Source organism: Molothrus ater, chromosome 7, assembly GCF_012460135.2.
Source record: "Molothrus ater isolate BHLD 08-10-18 breed brown headed cowbird chromosome 7, BPBGC_Mater_1.1, whole genome shotgun sequence".
Taxonomy (NCBI): domain Eukaryota; kingdom Metazoa; phylum Chordata; class Aves; order Passeriformes; family Icteridae; genus Molothrus; species Molothrus ater.
In genome coordinates, this window is record NC_050484.2 from 5073717 (window position 1) to 5090205 (window position 16489).

At 43.2% G+C, this 16489-nt stretch overlaps 1 protein-coding gene across 1 annotated transcript in view; it reads right to left on the reverse strand.

Moving 5' to 3' along the window:
• Positions 1-16489, reverse strand: part of MAP2 (microtubule associated protein 2) — a 222199-nt gene that overhangs the window by 120921 nt on the left and 84789 nt on the right. The window contains 1 exon segment of the mRNA XM_036386476.2: positions 7879-7944. The gene's annotated coding sequence lies outside the window, so the exon portion shown is untranslated.

The window sequence follows — 16489 nt, forward strand, 5'->3', positions numbered from 1 at the left end:
TTGATTATGCACACATTATATATACACACATATTTGGTTACAGGAAGAAGCTTATTTGTTCCAGGAATTAGTCTGTTCATGGTACTTTACTGCAACTGATCTCATAAAAGTATTTCTAAGTTCAGCACTCCTTCACTGATATTAGATAGAAGAGTTTGTTTTGGTATTTCTCATGCCCATTTGGATACTGCAGAAAGGAATTTTGTAGGTGACAACACTGTTATTACAAGGGCTATCTGTAATAAAGAGAGCTCCAAAAAATGCAAACACAAACACTAACAAAATGTACATGAACATGTGGACACAGATGCAATGATTTCACTGCGTACCCTTTTTTTGTACATCTCACTATTTTTCTCCACTGTTAATGAGAGATTGGTATTTTAGGGGGGAAATCACAAATATTTTTCAAAGCCATTCACCATGGATGAATACTTACGTTTGGCCTGCTGGGCTGAGATTAACCTTTAACATATGAAGAAGAATAAGAACAAAAAACTTTTGGGTTGCACAGCCAACAAGTATTTTGTAGCACAGTTGCAAACCACAATCCAAAAGGTAACTGAGGTGGCTCTGGTGCTGGGGACATCTCTGAAGCAGAACCACAATCATCTGCCAGGTTGCCCATAAAGGATATCACAACAGCCCTAAGCTTCTGTGCAACCTTTTTCAAACACAGCAGCAGAAGTTAGAGGAATTTTTCCTGCACAGAACTCTCCACAAGTGAGAGAAGAAAAACTTAACATGACCTTCAGCAAAAGGCACAGATGTGGCCTCCACATGTGGTGGAGAACACCACCAGCAGCACAGGCACAGCAGAATCAGGAGGCATTTCTTTGGTCATGTGCAGACCCTCCTGCCTAAAGACATCCACGTCCAACTTGTGCAGGCAAACCACAGCAGTACAGCTGTGCAGAGCCTTCTGACCTGCACCTGGGCTGCCAAGCACAAATGCCCAGGAGCAGGAAATGTTAGATTCAGCACTCCCTTCTGCTCTGGTTCCCTCCATTCAATATGCTAAGTAAGATTAAACACATTGCCTTTCCTACAGACACACAAAATGAGAAATGACAGCACACAAGGAAAGGTAGGCTCTAGGCTTTGCTCAATCTGTAAATATCATTCTGAGGTAAAAGTTACAGGACAACAATACTGAAAATAACAGGACTTCACCACAATAACAATATGCCCACTCAAACACTCCCAAGAATCCAGCCTAGCCAGTTCCATGAACTAAGAGCCATCCCACCACATTGAAGTAACAGGTTTATGAAGATCAGAATTTCTGACTACTCTGCTCTTACACCTACCCACCCACTCCAAGAGTTACAAAACAAAACTCTTAGGGGACACAGCAGAATTAATGGGAACCAAGAGATGGGCATCAGTTCAGATGATAGTGCCAGGCAACCACAGAGAACTCTGTCTTTGATTTGTTTGTTTTCTTCTCTTTTGATTTTCTTCGGGGATTTTGATTCTTTAGTGAGGTATTTCAGGGAGTTATTTATGACTTGCAAACTATGAGCTGCATGGATGCCTTACTTGTGTCTGAGCATGGTTTCCATCTCTTTTGTTCTATAATTACTCACTGAAGTGCTCAAGTTTCCCCCTTGTTACGCACACATCAGTGTTTAAAGTTTTTACACACACCAGCTAGAATACAATTGTCAAACTCCTTTTAGTAGTTGCATACATTAGCCTTGAACTTACCTTTCCACAATGACTTCCACAAGTGTTTGCTGAAAGACATGTTTACTAATGGACACCAAACAGCAGGAACCTGAGAGTGAGCTCATTCATTTAGACCCTCAAGGGCATTTCTCTCAGGGAAGGTTGGTGCAGTGAGCAGTTCTGCCCGTGCCTCACTCTGACCTCACAAGTACTGCTGTTCTTATTATGTAACACCACCTCCACACATAATGGCACCAATTCTTACTTCAGTGATTGTTAATATGCTTAGCTGCACTGCAGCCATATTTCATGGCAACTGTCCAAGAAGAGGACTCAATTCTCCAGGCACTGCACATCTACCCAAGAAGAAACCAAGCTTAAAAAACAGGGGGGGTGAGGAGAGTGTGGGTTTAGAAAAATCCACCCTGGCAAGAGAGACTTCTAAGCCTGAGAAACTCCAAATCAACTTCACTGACATCTTATACTGCAAATTATCAGCTCAGAAATGTCAATAAAGCCCCTCCCAATGCCCAGAGAAGGTGTAGAACACAGCTGCAAGAGAGCAGCAGTCCCTTGATGTTTTGTGAAAGCTGACCTAGAGCAGAGGCTGGGCAGAGTTAAAGAATAAAGTAGGGATTTATTAAAAGGCCTCAATGGACACACCTTGGGCAGCACAAGAGCCCAGCCAGGGCTACACCCAAGATGAACCAAAATGGTCACAAAATGGGCACCTGGTCATGGGGTCTCTCACTTTTATAAATTCTGGTCCATTTCATATTGGAGTTAATTGTCCAGTTACAACTTTAGATGATGAATTCCCACCCTTCTTGTTTGCTCTCTTCAGTCCACGTTGTTTATGCTCTTCGGCCTGAAATTTAGATCAGCTGTGCCTGGTCCCCAGCTAGAGAAGGAATTGTTTTGTCTCTCTACTCTGTGAAGAGAGCTCACCATCCCCTAATATGAAGCTCAGAGTTACACACTAAAGCAGCACAGAATCTGAAAAATAAAGAAGCTAAAACCTGAGGCATCCCCCTGGCCTGTGCAGTGCTGCCAGAAGCTCACGTGGGGCATGAGAACACCCTGACCAACACTACAGCCCAGCTGCACAGGGATGCACAGGCAGGTGAGCAGAGCTCCTGGCACTGCAGAGCAGGAAGAACCAGGGGCTTTCTCCAGAGCAAAAATGAGAAACCAGTTCATCAGAATCTCCTCTATGCTTGGACTGTGCTGCCCTGTGCTTGCAGCCAGCAGTGATTTGTCAAGGAACTTTCCACAGAGATGTGTTGTGACCTTGTTTCCACATCTGTACTTCAAACCCCTGAAATAAATGTTTGAGGATGTGCAAGTCCCCAGAGCTGCCCCATGTATCTCCTTCTCCCCAAGCAAATTCAGGGCTATGAATTCTACCACAAGATCAAGCTTCTCAGTATCAAATGCTACCTTGCTGAGGAGCAGCAAAGCGCTCAGGTCCCTTTGGGCATGTGGAAGGAAGCAACTTGGGAACCACAGAGACAGAGGCAACTGCATGATACAGGGACTTTTTATCCTGTCACTTAATACACACCTCTGATCTTTCACCCACTGCTCTCTATTCCTGTCTCCAGCAGTCATGAACCCCTTCCTCTTGACAAGGAGAAGGCAAAGAAAGGCACCTCCTTACATGTGATTAATTTTCTTTTAACCAATTAAGGCGTACATTTGCATTTTTAAGCAAAATATATATACCAAAAAGAAAAAGTAGAGATAAATGCAGTTTACTAACCACATACACTGAAAAAACCACATACACTGAAAAAATCACCTTATCACAAGAACTGGGATGACTCAGAAAATAAATGCAAATAGCTCCTGTGATTTAGCAGCGACTGACACCCAAAGTATTAAAATAAATTGCCTGTGATTTCTCGCAAGCTCCGTGCTAATGCACCCCATAAAAGGTCAGTGATAACAGCAGCAGTGCATAACTATCTAGAGGCTTCACCTGGTGGCAAATAATGGAATGAATTGTCCCCTGAGCAGGATGGGAAAGGAAGTTAATCTGCACCTCCAGCCTGTCAGAGAATGTTCCAGGGAATGTTGTGAAGCATGAGTCAGCAGCATTGCTGCTACACAGGATTCTCCTAGCATGCTACTGGCAACACAGACTCTGCCCTTCACAGCTTTGGTATGCCAGCTGAGTGTCCATCAGGAAACAGCCGTTCTTTTGGATGAAATGGGACAGATTAATTGATTACTATTTATTCATTAGCATCTTAAATGTCATCACTGACCTCTATGATCATCAGTGCAGCAAAGAAGAAGAAAAAGTTAAGTGGATGAGTAAAGCTGGGAGAAATCAAATCTTAGTAAATGTATTTTAACCTTTTTATTGTTACTGCTACTGCAGTAATGCCACAAACACCTTTGGTACTGCAGCCAAGACAAAACCCACCATCCTAAGTCTAGTGGTCAAATTTCACAGCTTCCTGTAACCAAGGATCTCAATCATTTTGCAAAGCTGAATACTTCTCCTGAGAAATACACTGGCATTTCTTTGTCTGTTTTAGAGACAAAGAAAATAAGGAAGAGAAAGAGGACACAAACTTTCAGGGATTAACCTGGCAGTTTTACAGCCATTCACAGGAACCACAGGCCTGCACCTAATCAGGTGCACCTTCTTCCTCCAGTTGAGGCCATGTCAGCCCAGCTCCTGGTCCAGTTCATCCTCCACTGGATTCTTGGGGTTTTATGATTATTTTCTTGACAGGTTATACAAGGTCCTTTCTAACATTACTAAACCAAACCTCTGCTAACTATCCCTAGCTTTTAATATTTAAATGTAGCTTGACAGAGAATTAAGGAAACCTTTCTTCCTGGAAAAAAATAAACTGAATTCTTCCTTTACATGAAGAAAGCACTGCCATAACCTCACCACTCAGTGCCTCTGACCTTCCAGACAGGCAGCACACACATAGACCATGGCCAGAGCAGCTCTGGAGCGTGCCATGCCCTGCCCAGCTGGCAGCACACAGCCACACAGAAACTGGAACAGTGGAAGCTCTGGCATGGGAGGAGAGGACACAAGATGCAAATGCATATGGAAGAACTTTCATCATGGTGTATCAGCTCGACTCTTAGTCACTGAAAGTTTGATGTAGATTATATTCTCTGCAGATAGTAACTTTTGAGTCCCTTGACCAATTTCAGCCTGTTTTGTTACAGGTAGCTGCCTTCCTACAGGTCCCATGAAAAACTGACATGCAAGTAGAAAAAGCAGATCCTGCAAGTGACCCTGCTCACATTGCAGCGGAAAGAAAAGCCATAATACAGGACCCTTATTTGCCACCAAACTATTTGCCTAGGAGACAGTCTTGCTAATCAGTAAAGAATTGTTCATTATCAAGCACAAGACAAATCAAAACCAGCACCATTCACACTCCAATGCTCAAACCACCACTTGCTCCACGTAATCACAGCACAAGACATCATCATTCCTGGTGATCTAACCCTGGCAAACAAACCAAGGATGTTTAGACCCAGCCTAGAACAGCCATAAAGCCTCTTTACCTCCGCTGTGAGGGTCACTAGGAGCAGGGTCAAAAGCCAGATGACCATCTCAGGGCAGGGGCAGCCACAGAGGCCCAAATTCAGCCCTGAAGCTGCTCCCTGCAGGAGAGCCCTGGGGGTGAACTGGCACCACGTGGCTCTCTCTGGATGCTCTTGGCTCATTTGGCCACCATGTCATCTGTTTAATGGAAGGTGGGTGCCAACCATCACGTCACCCTGGGTGAATGCCTTGGAGCCCACACACTCTAATCCAGCACACCTCATTGCTGCTGCACACTCTGGCCTCTGTTGCCTTTTGTATCAGCTAACAAAATGTTTTTCCTTTGATATTCTTTTCCTTTTGATCTCTTTCTGATATTCCAAGCCAACCCTGTGGGCCACAGATTTTTTAAGTCCTGTCAATCTCTCAAATTAAATCTCTTCTTACAGCCTAAGTGCTCCTTGCGTCTTCGTCACGAAAAATATATTGTTGGAAATAATTTCCATTTTTGCCAGTATAACATCTCATTTTCTTCTTTGTAGCCCAAAGGAAAGATTTGTAACATCAATCTTCAAAACCCAGATAAAAGGAAGAGGCCAAAGTGACTGCTAAATCAGAAGTACAAGAAATGTACATGCATTTTTATACATAGTAAAAGAATCCAGTCTGCACCAACTCTGATTCAATAACAAACAGCTGATGCCCTTTCTTTGTTTTTAGGATGCCATAGAGGACTGATAAGATGCTGTGCACAGGAGATAAGAGTCATTTTCATAGCAGATGAAAACCTGCTGGGATCTGAAGGGATCACATGGACAAAAAATTGGGCTCTTTTTCACCAATACTATAAAAACCAGGCAGTTCTAATTGTCTGCTAACAATGCCACCATTTCTATTTGTGACAGAGCCTTCCCTTCCCCTTCTCCAATGCTGCAGCAAAACCTCTGATTCTGACATCAAGCCCAGCAAGCAATATTAGTCCTTGAAACAGAGTTTGCAAAACATTAATGAAATCAGAGTGAGACTGCAGTTTGGCTTCTTGCCTTGGACAGTGGAAGTGAAATTAAAAGTAGAGGGAAGAGAAGGGACTTGCTCTCAGCTAAAATTAAAGAATTGAATGCATTTTTCTCAAATTAAAGCATTTTAAACACTATTTACTACAGGCTTTCCTATTTCAATTAGTCTAGTGATAACTGATACCAGGAGGAAACTATTAAAAGCAGCTAAGATAAACTAGCAAGTAAAGAATTCCTTTCAAAAAATTGTATTCAGCCAGGAAAATCTATTAGGTAAAAGCCTTCTGCCAAAGATAGAAAATCTACAAGGGCCAAGAGAATGGAAAGATGTGTAGAAAAGGGAAACAAATAAGAGAATTGTATGTAAGAAAAGAGGAGAGAGAATATCTGGAAAAACTCACAATGCTTTCCCTCAGGAAACAGCATCTATCAAGCAGTCCTATGGTTCAATGATACTAGTTATTCACCACCTTTCTGAGGCATGCTTTGCTGTTAGCAGTGGCCCACACACACCTTTGCCAGTACCCAGGCTCTGGCTTGGGATTCCTCCCTGTCTAGGGAGCCACAATGGCCATTTCAGGAGCCCAGGCTTTCTCAAAGAGTGAAACATAACCACCTTTGCAGAAAAAAAAAATCTGTGGGGTTTTTTTTTTCAGGTTTTTAAAAGGCCCCCTAAAACTTCAGACTAAAGACACATGCATATTGTGATTGCACACATTCCCTCCAGGTCCAAATGCAGACCCAAGAAATATGATCCCCTGTAGGGCACCATAACAGAGAACAATATCATAAAGTCTGCTCTGGAAGGTGTTGGGTGAGAACTGGCACCTGAGAAGTTAATTCAAGATGGATATACCTTTTCCTCTCTCCATCAAGGTGAAGGGAGCAGATTTTCAATCCTGACTGGATTTTTTTTTTTTTTTTAGCACAGTCCTCACTGCAAATCAATGAAATTTGTATTCCTTAGCCACCTTACATACCCAGAAGTCCAATACAAGTTAACTTCTAGATTTTATTCTGTAACATTTTACCTCCCTCTTTCCTTTACAGAGGCAAAGGCTTAAAGCAACCAGAGCCAAAAGGAACTAGGGGAAGAGGACAATAAACTGCTACTCCTGGGAATTAGCAATGACATTGCCAGAAAAACCCAGCTTGCTTTCCTCCTCTTGATAGCAGACATCATTTCTCAAGTGCCAGTGGTATGTGAAAAAGCCATCAGACAGATGCTCACCCAGCACTGACAGGCTGCTGGAACCAGGAGCTGCTTTCCTGGGAGAGATTGTACCTGCTTGGAACAAGCCTGCCAGTTTAACCCTGTCCTTGCTGGTGCTAAAATCAGTATTAAGACAATCCCAAATGACAGAGGGCAGCTTGCACCTGTACTAACACAAGACAATAGACAAGCATTCGGGTTTGTATCTCACATTATGGTAGCTGCAGCCAAAAGGGCTAATTAGTTACCTCAAGCATATATTTACACATCAAAAATAACTTCACAGTGCCTGGCACGACAATTTGAAAATCTCTGCAAAGCTGACAAAAACAAACAAAAAAAAACCCCAAACCACCAACTATTATTTAAATCAAAAAGGAAAAACAAAATAACAAAGAGCAGCCCACACCCTGTGCCACATTCATTCCCACATTCAAAGAGAGGCATCCTACCTTTGCGATCTTTGAACAAGAAGATTCCAATCAGCACGCTGCGTCCAAGACTACACCCTGAAGAATCTGCTAATACAAAACAAAGGGAGGGGCAAAAAAACCCTGAAAACACTGAATTTTTGCTGAAAAACAGTTTTTACCTATGAGCAAAGTTTTTTTTCTATCATACAAAGACAAAAAAAGCATAAAGATATCCATACCGTATATCAAGGTGTGTCTGCATATAAGACACACTAGGCATTTATCCATGTATAAACAATTCCACAGAAGTTTATTACCTATTCATTTGAATTCATCCAGCGTGCACTGCTACAGATTTTAATCTACAGCAGACAAAACCCAAAAAGCTTCAGCATAAAGGAACAACTCTCTCAAATCCTCAACCAGCAAACAAACAAAGCTGACATTTTTTGGAATAAAATGATTACCAGCTCATATGCTGCTGCCATACCCCAAAAGCCTATCCTTAAATAACTGCTGCATAATCATTCTCCCGGAGTGTTGTTATCCATCGGCTCGCTGCCTGTCTCCAGCCAGACGCAGTCTGCAAGCCACCAGCTTGTCTCTACCATGTGCACGCCAGGAAAAGGAAAACTGCAAATTAGCACAAGTCCCCGCAGTGGTGAAAAGGAAAAGAGGGTGAGTGGGAGAGGAAGAGGGAGTTCACTGGCCACAGAAATTTCGAGAACGACGCCAAGGCAGCCGGCTCCGCCATCATCCACTTACAATAGGATGCTGCACCTCGCGGCTGCTGAGGCGGTTTGTCAAGGGGCTGCTGGTATCAAATGCCTGACAGGCATTTTAATTGCATCCAGCCAAGTGTGTCCCCAGGAATCAGGCCTTTAATGCTGTGAATATCATCAGCTGGTTCCTTTTGTGCTGCTGCCAGACACACACAAGGCTGCACTGCACACAGGCAGCAGCGCAGCCGGGTTCTGCCGTGATGCCGATCCGAACCCCAAACGGGGTTTATGGATGGTACGTGACAAAAAGGAGGACTGGAAGAATTTACTATTTTCTGCTTTACAGATCAAGAAGGGAATTGGCTCTCCCTCTTTTATTTTTCTGTCTAGTGCTGTTCATGTGTTGGAACCAGCCTGACTACGCTATTTGATCCTTGCATTTGATTATTCACACTGAGGGGAAATAAAACCAGGGAAAATGCAGAAGTGCTGCAGGACTGCAGGGGCAAGCAAGAACCCTTCAGGACTCATACAAGAGTATAACAGGGCTCACTGCACAGTTCAGCTCAGAAACAAGTTCTTTGTGAAGTGAGGACTTCAGTTTTACTGCCACTATTCATTTGCTGTGTCTGCTTCGATCTCATTGCCTTATTCCAAGGCTTTCTTTAGGACAACATTAATCTCAGTAGGAAAAGGAACCTGTGAATTTGGAAATCACCCTGTGTCCTGTCAGGAGCTGGGGTGCTGAACAGCTCAGCTGGGGAGGGATAGATAAATGAATTTTTTAAAAGAATATGAGAATTAAAAGATGAACTGGTTTGTTTTCAAGCATTTTTAGTTTGTAATAAAACAGCACACATAGCAAAGGAGCAGTCAGTCAGGAGTAACCAATGAGCCCAGTACACGCTTAAGGACTGAAGACAAGATAAAATTTCCCTGCACTCAGGACACACAAGTCAACTAGGTTCACTCCCCAGCAGTAACCTGGTGTTTCTCAGTCCCTGTGACAGCAGAGCACCTGACAGGGAAGGCTGTCAACAGGAAAGTGAAACATCTCCCCACCACAAAATTTGGGAGAGGTCCAACAAACCCCATTTACCTGAGAGTGCCAAGGGGCTTACAGGAAGGAGTAACAAATTCCCCATTGATTCCAGGGGTTGTCTCCCAAAATTCTGGGGGTAGAGGGCTACAAAGGGAATCAATTCCCTTCTGCCTTCCCCCGCAACCACAGGATGACTTCACACATCCATCAACCCTTGCATCAAACAGAAATTCCACCCTCACTGCTATAAACAGATCTTAGTAACTTATGAGCATCTTTCCTGAGCTGACAGCTTTTCCCCACTCTCTCAACCACCACAGCAGTGAGAAGGATGAGGAAATGGAGGAAGGCAGGCTGTATGGGACAAGGATGACAGTGGACACGACAGCAAAAAGGCCCTTTGGAAGGAGCAGGAAAAAACAAGCCAGAGTGGCACTAATGCAATTCTTTGACCTTTCCTCTGAAAAAGCTTCCTGTGACTCACGGGAAGGGGTGCCTGCTGCTGCCACTGCAAAGATCATCCGCTGCAGAGACCAAGAAAACCCTCCCTAATCCTGCCTCAGCCTCCTCAGTTCCACCATTTACCAGTTGCTACTTGTTCATAGCCTTGCTGTGATCTCTCCGTCACTTCTCCAGCTCACCTTCACTGGCCAAAGCAACCAGGAGCTCTGGGAGCAAAACCATCATGGAGCTGGGATGGTGGGAGAACAGGAAATCTTGAAAACTGTCCTGTAATCTCTCTCAGAGGTTCCTAACAGAACTCCTGTGGCTCAAAGGGATGGATACACATTGCCAGGCTGTGTCCTGCACCCTGGAGCCTGGGGATGGACCGTGAACCAGCTACCCAAACCACCTTCAGGCTGCCCATGCCAGCACTTCCAGAGACACAGTGGCTGCTGAAACAGCCCATGGCAAATGGTTTCACCTTAAGATACTGCAAATAAAAACCAGCTTAATCATCAAGTTTGTTCTGGCTGCCCTGAGATATGTTTTCACACCTATAAAAATACTTCTGACAGGACAAAAGGCATAGGAGGAGACAGGGATGAAGAGCCTAATCCAGATAAATGCTGGAACACGGAGAACACTCAGCCCTGTCTGAGATTTAACCTCATGTTTATCTGCCTTACTCACAGAAGTAGGAAACTCATCACATAAAATCAATGCATCCCAACACAGTGAAAACACAAATGTAAGGAAGTTGACAAGTCAAAATCCTGGAAATTATTAAATTACATTTTCAGCATTGTATTTCTCAAAGAGGAGTAAAGATATTTACCATCTCAGTAAATCTCACGACTGTGACTGAGGCCTGATCTAAACTCTACAAGATTTTGCTGGTTCAGGTGGGTTTTATTTCATTTCATTATCACATTCACACAAGATAATGAACTCAATTTCATTACTGTCCAGCTGCAAACTGGGTCCCTCTGTGCAAGATGCTGAGCAAAACAGCAGACAGCTGCCATTACAAATTAGAAGAGCCAAACCCCTAAATAGATATTGGTAGTATTCTCCACATTTTCAGGATAATGAGGAGGTGGGGGGAGGAAAGAAGAATCATCAGTTTGGGCTTTCCCAAGGTCACACACAACCTCTGCTCCCAAACAAAGCAAGATACTTCCACAACCTCAGCCTAAGATCTTCCTGCCCAAATCACTGCTGAAGCCTTGCAACCAGTGTTTAACAAAGGACTTGTGGGTTGGTTGCTTCTTTTTTAGCAAAGACTGGATTAACATTTTATGCAATGCCTAAAATAGCTTCCAATATCATCAGTGATGTAGATTAAGAGGCATAGGTCTACTGAACAGGAACTGCACCACTCTGGTAAAAATAGCCCTGGAACAGGGAATTTTCTTTTTATTCACTATTGTCTTAGCACTTGAAACAGGGATGACTGCCTTCTGGAGAGCCTGAGAGGAGGACAAATGCTTCACCAGACTCTCTAAATATTGTCTGATCTTCTGCAGTAGTAATAAATATCAGACTATCTATTTTACCATCCATTTGAGGGGATAAACTTGGTTTTATTTTTTTCCCCTTCTCAAGGCAGGGGAAAACCAAAATAGAAGAGTGTTAATTAATTCAAGAAAAGCAGATGCAGTTTAGCACATTAACTCTTCCGCCAGGACTATGTGTGAGGAAGGTTGGAGTCACTGTCTTCCTCTCTGTGGTTACTGACAAAACACAGGATGGATGTGGAGCAGTAATGAAAAGCCACAGGCTGAATTAGCAGCCTCTGTGGGTAACAAGGGTTTCAAGGCACACTAGAAAGTTTCAGGATGCACGAGGACCCTGGCTTTGTTTTTAGTCTCCTCAAAGTACAAGCATGCAGGAGCTGCTTTGCCCACCTCATGCAGCCAGTCCAGGGCCCTTCAATCATACCATTTCCTTTCCCCCAGTGGTGCCACCAGCTTTGTGTCCACAGCACATCCCAACATCTCTACAGGACTCCTCTGTCCTTCCTCCCAGGCCCTCAGTAAAACAGGCCTGTCCTGGTGACATTGCATCCAAAGTCACCCCCTATTGAGACCAGCTCTCTGGCACCCACTGACACACCAGCTGATAAAACATGGGGTTCTGTGCAGCATGATTCTACAAAGAATCTTCAAATCCCAGGCATATTACGGCCTCTCTTTCTCCTACTTCAGCTTATTTGTTTTAAACATGTGAGACAGATATTTTCAGGCATAATCTCTCTTTTGTGAATCCTAGCTGACTCTCCTCAACTAAATAATTGATATGTGGAATATCTAGAAAAGGATTTTCTATTTCTCTCTGTGCCAGCATGTCACTAAAATCAAGCTGGAAGATGTAGGATATTCAAATACTCCCAGGTCTGCTTTTCAGAACAACCAATACTGCACTTAACACTTTGAAGCCACCAAATTCTTTGGCTTTCTGAGGAAATCCTTCACTTCTAGCTTAGAGACCAGTGAGAACAAAAGAATAAGAAAGCAAAACTCATTGTATGTGTCTGTTAGTCCCTAAACCTTGCATCTGTATGTGGTAGAGATACTAGTAACAGCTGCAACACAGTTTTTGTGTAGTTACCCCAAAATAAACCCTCCCCTCTGTCCTGGGTACTGCCTGAGATGGGGAACAGCTTCATCTCACTGCTTGTTCAGCCTGCTGTTTCTGGGGTGCTATTGTCATTGACAGCTGGGCAAAAACAAACACCCTTCAAAACAACCTCAAAATCCATCCACAAAGGAAAAGCAAAGAGCTGAGTGAGCAATCACACCCCAAATTTTGACACAGCAGAAGCAAACCTCCAGCTCAGAGAATCACTGGAATATTGTAAAGACAACTGATGTGTCCCAAGTGGTACAGCCCAAAAGTGTGACTGCACTGCTCCTGGAAGGCCACCCAAATTTTCAGCTGATTCCCTGGGTTTCCCTCAGAATCAGAAGCAGTTGGTGGCACCAACCCTCCTGCAGAAACCAATGCCACCTGAGAGTGACTTTCCACAAAACCAGATGACAGCAGCGCACACAGCCAGGGATGGCTCTGAAGGCTGAGAGACGGGGCTGTGCAGGCAGCACTGCATTAGTGGGAGGCTCCAAGATCACACCAGCGAACACACAGCCCTGGTCCTGATGGGTGTCCACGTGACAAGCTGCGCATCACAGAGAAACACCAACTGTTTCTCCATCCTATCACATGGTTCATGACTAAGAAAATACTGCAGATAGAATCTGTACCACTTGTTCTCACCTTTTTTCTCTCCTGGCCTACCAGTGGGGTGATGAGTCAAGACAAAAACTTGCTTACTGTAAAATATCACAGCTACTGTAATAGAATTTATTAATGTATCAGTTTGTACTTCACTTAATCAGGTAACCTAATGCTTTTAAATTAAATGTCACATCATAACTTTTAACAGAAGTCTTAGCTATTATTCAATATTGAATTTATAAATAAAATATTCTAAACTAATGAATCATTTGTTGAAGCAGATTTTGCAAAACATGCAATTAAAATATAAACAAAGCTGGCATGGTCTTAAAGACATATAAAGCAGTAACTGCAATGCAAAATACACAGATTTAGCTGTTTGTCTAATTATAGGTTTTGGATGGTATTTCAATTCAAATACTATTTATATTTAGGAAAACATGGTTTTTCAGTCAATAGGACATTGGTATATAGTTAATGCAGTAATGAAAATAGAGGTTTACCTGAAACAGGTTGGTATCTGTTACCCTTTCCAGTGAAAAGATATTTGCTTAAAGATCAATCTTTAGATTGATCAACTTGATCTTGATTTAGGCCAACTTAAAGATCAATCTGCTCTCTAGCAGCTTAGTACAGCCTTCCTAAAAGCTGCCAGATGATTATTTTCTCTTACGTCCAGACTTTCCTTCAAGAATTATTTTTTTAATTTGGTTAGCTCAGCTAACTGCTGTTCCTCGACAGCAAAACCAACCAGACAGGCAATGGGAATTGCAGAAACATGTAGTAACATGTAGCACAATTGGTTTCAACAGCTTCTCACTTAGCAACACTTCATGTAAGGAAGGCAGTGAGGCAGAAACCCATGGAAGAGCTCCCGGCAGCGGAGCCGCGCCGAGGGGAAGCAGCTCCCTGCTCACCTCAGAGGACAGACAACAAAAGCAGCCTTATGAGCACACTGCTGGCCCTCAGCCTGACCCACATGGGCCCAGACATGGCACTGCCAGAATGATGTAACAGCTTATCCCCTCCTGACACGGGCAGCCAGGCTGAGCCTGCCCAGTGCCTGCCCTGCAGATTTCCAGTAAAACCAACCCCAGCCAGCAGCCACGCTGAGCTCCAAGACAAAAACCTGCAAAAACCACCAGAAGCCCTTCCTTGACACCAGAATCTTCCCCTTAGATCCTCCTTGGATCAGAATTTGTATTTATGCACACTCCTGTAGCATTTCAGAGAGAGGTAAGGAGGGCTGGCAGCGTGCACTGCACATTACAGACACTACTGCCTTTGCACAGGACCCCCTTGCAAGGGCTTCTTAATGGATTCTGACTATCACATTCACTGTGAAATGAACACAGCAGATACTGTGGGCTAATTCATTAGCTACTTATGATTGATTCTTGTTTTCATCATCATAAAAGCAGACTTCCTGTGGTTACCACAATGATTCCAATTCCCTCTTTGCTTACACACATTTGAGCCAGCCACTGCTCCACTGACCCCACAGCATTTACCACATCAAGACTAAAATGGGTTTAATGTCTGGAGACTTAGATTAGGTAACTTAAACACAGCCTTCATTCACCCTGGTCTCACAGCACTGTCCACAATTATTTTTAAGCTGTCTGTGCATATAACTTATTTCTCTCATCTGGACCAGGTAGTTGCCTGAGAGACTGTAGCTATTTCACAGCACTCATACTGTCCATGAGCTCAGGGTACAAAGTGAAGGGTGCCACATCCAATCACCATCACCAGGGAGACTTTTGGGAAGCGTAATGTGATTATAGTCAAATCTAGTTTATCTGAACGGGGTAGAAAACATGAAAGTCATTAGACAAAAGGGATTTTTGGATAAATGAAAGACCTTAGAACTTATCTCATATAACTCAAGGGACATGACCTTCTTTTAGATTAAGTAGTACTTTGATCCATGGGATTTTAAATGACAGGCCCAAATGGCAGTGTGGCCAGTAAGTCAGGAAACTTCTCCTGCTGTTTCAAGGACTGACACAGGACTTCTTGCTACCATAAGCCATCCAGACACTGATTCACCCTGGTTTCAAAGGATAGTACTGTTTAGCAGAGAAGTGATCCCACAGCAATTCTAGGACTGTGGGAGAATATGATCTGGATTTAAAAGGTAGAGGGGAGGATGGAGAGAGGAGCTGCCGGTCTTGTCTCCTCTACCATCCTACCTGAGTTTCTTCGGAAGACTTCCATTCAGTTTGGCAGGGAACAGAAGCATGGACAGCTCAAACGATAAGGGTCTGTGCTCTGTACAAGGCTCTAGAGATACACATAACTAGAAAGGAAAGGCAGAACTAAGTGAGTTTAGCAGCTTTAACAAACTCTCCAAGTACATAGGAAGAATATGCTAAGCTTTTTAAGAGCCTGAATAGTCAAATAAAAATCATGCCAAAAACAGAGACAAATCCCATAAATGAGGGAAAGCGGAACTATGGGAATATAATCAGAAAAGCTAAGGAACAACTGAATTATGATTAGCCAGGAACATAAAAAGGCAACAAAAGAATCTGAAGAAAGATCTGAACAGCAGACAGGACAAGTTACCGGTCACAGAGGCAGAGCAAAGACGATGCACAGAAGGCTACAGCTCAACATACTCAACATTGCTCAACTTTCACAAGACCAACAGTGAGCAACTACTGCATATGATTGTTTTAAAAAGAAGCAGAACTTCAGGTTAGAATAGGAAAGAGCAACTAAAGAAACACTCAGAACAAGGAAGATGCAGATTAGAAAGTTGTGTGGATCCTCCCTGACGCAAGAAGAGTATTTCAGACTTCAGAACAAACCAGACAAGAGTCTGCTTTATCTTCACAAACATCTTCCCAAACCCCATATTCTCTCTTGAAGGGTCTGTTGAAGCTGTGCAAAATTACAAACAAATCAGTCAAGTGCCATCTTTGCAAAGACTTTGGAAAAAATAAACCAAGATGTTTCCAAGTACCTAAATACCTACAGGGCAAGAGCACAACTTAAAAAATACTTCTGGCAATATCAGTTTGTCAGTAACAAATGCCAACAAATGGATCTCCCCACTCCTGATTTTGCTTTTGTAAAATTTGGGTTTCACCCCAAGTTAGGATGAGTTTGTCACAGGAAAGCATCTTCTAAAACCAAGACCATTGGTTCACAGCAGCTCCCAGATCTAAAAGCAGGAAACCAAGAAAAAAGGACTGAACAG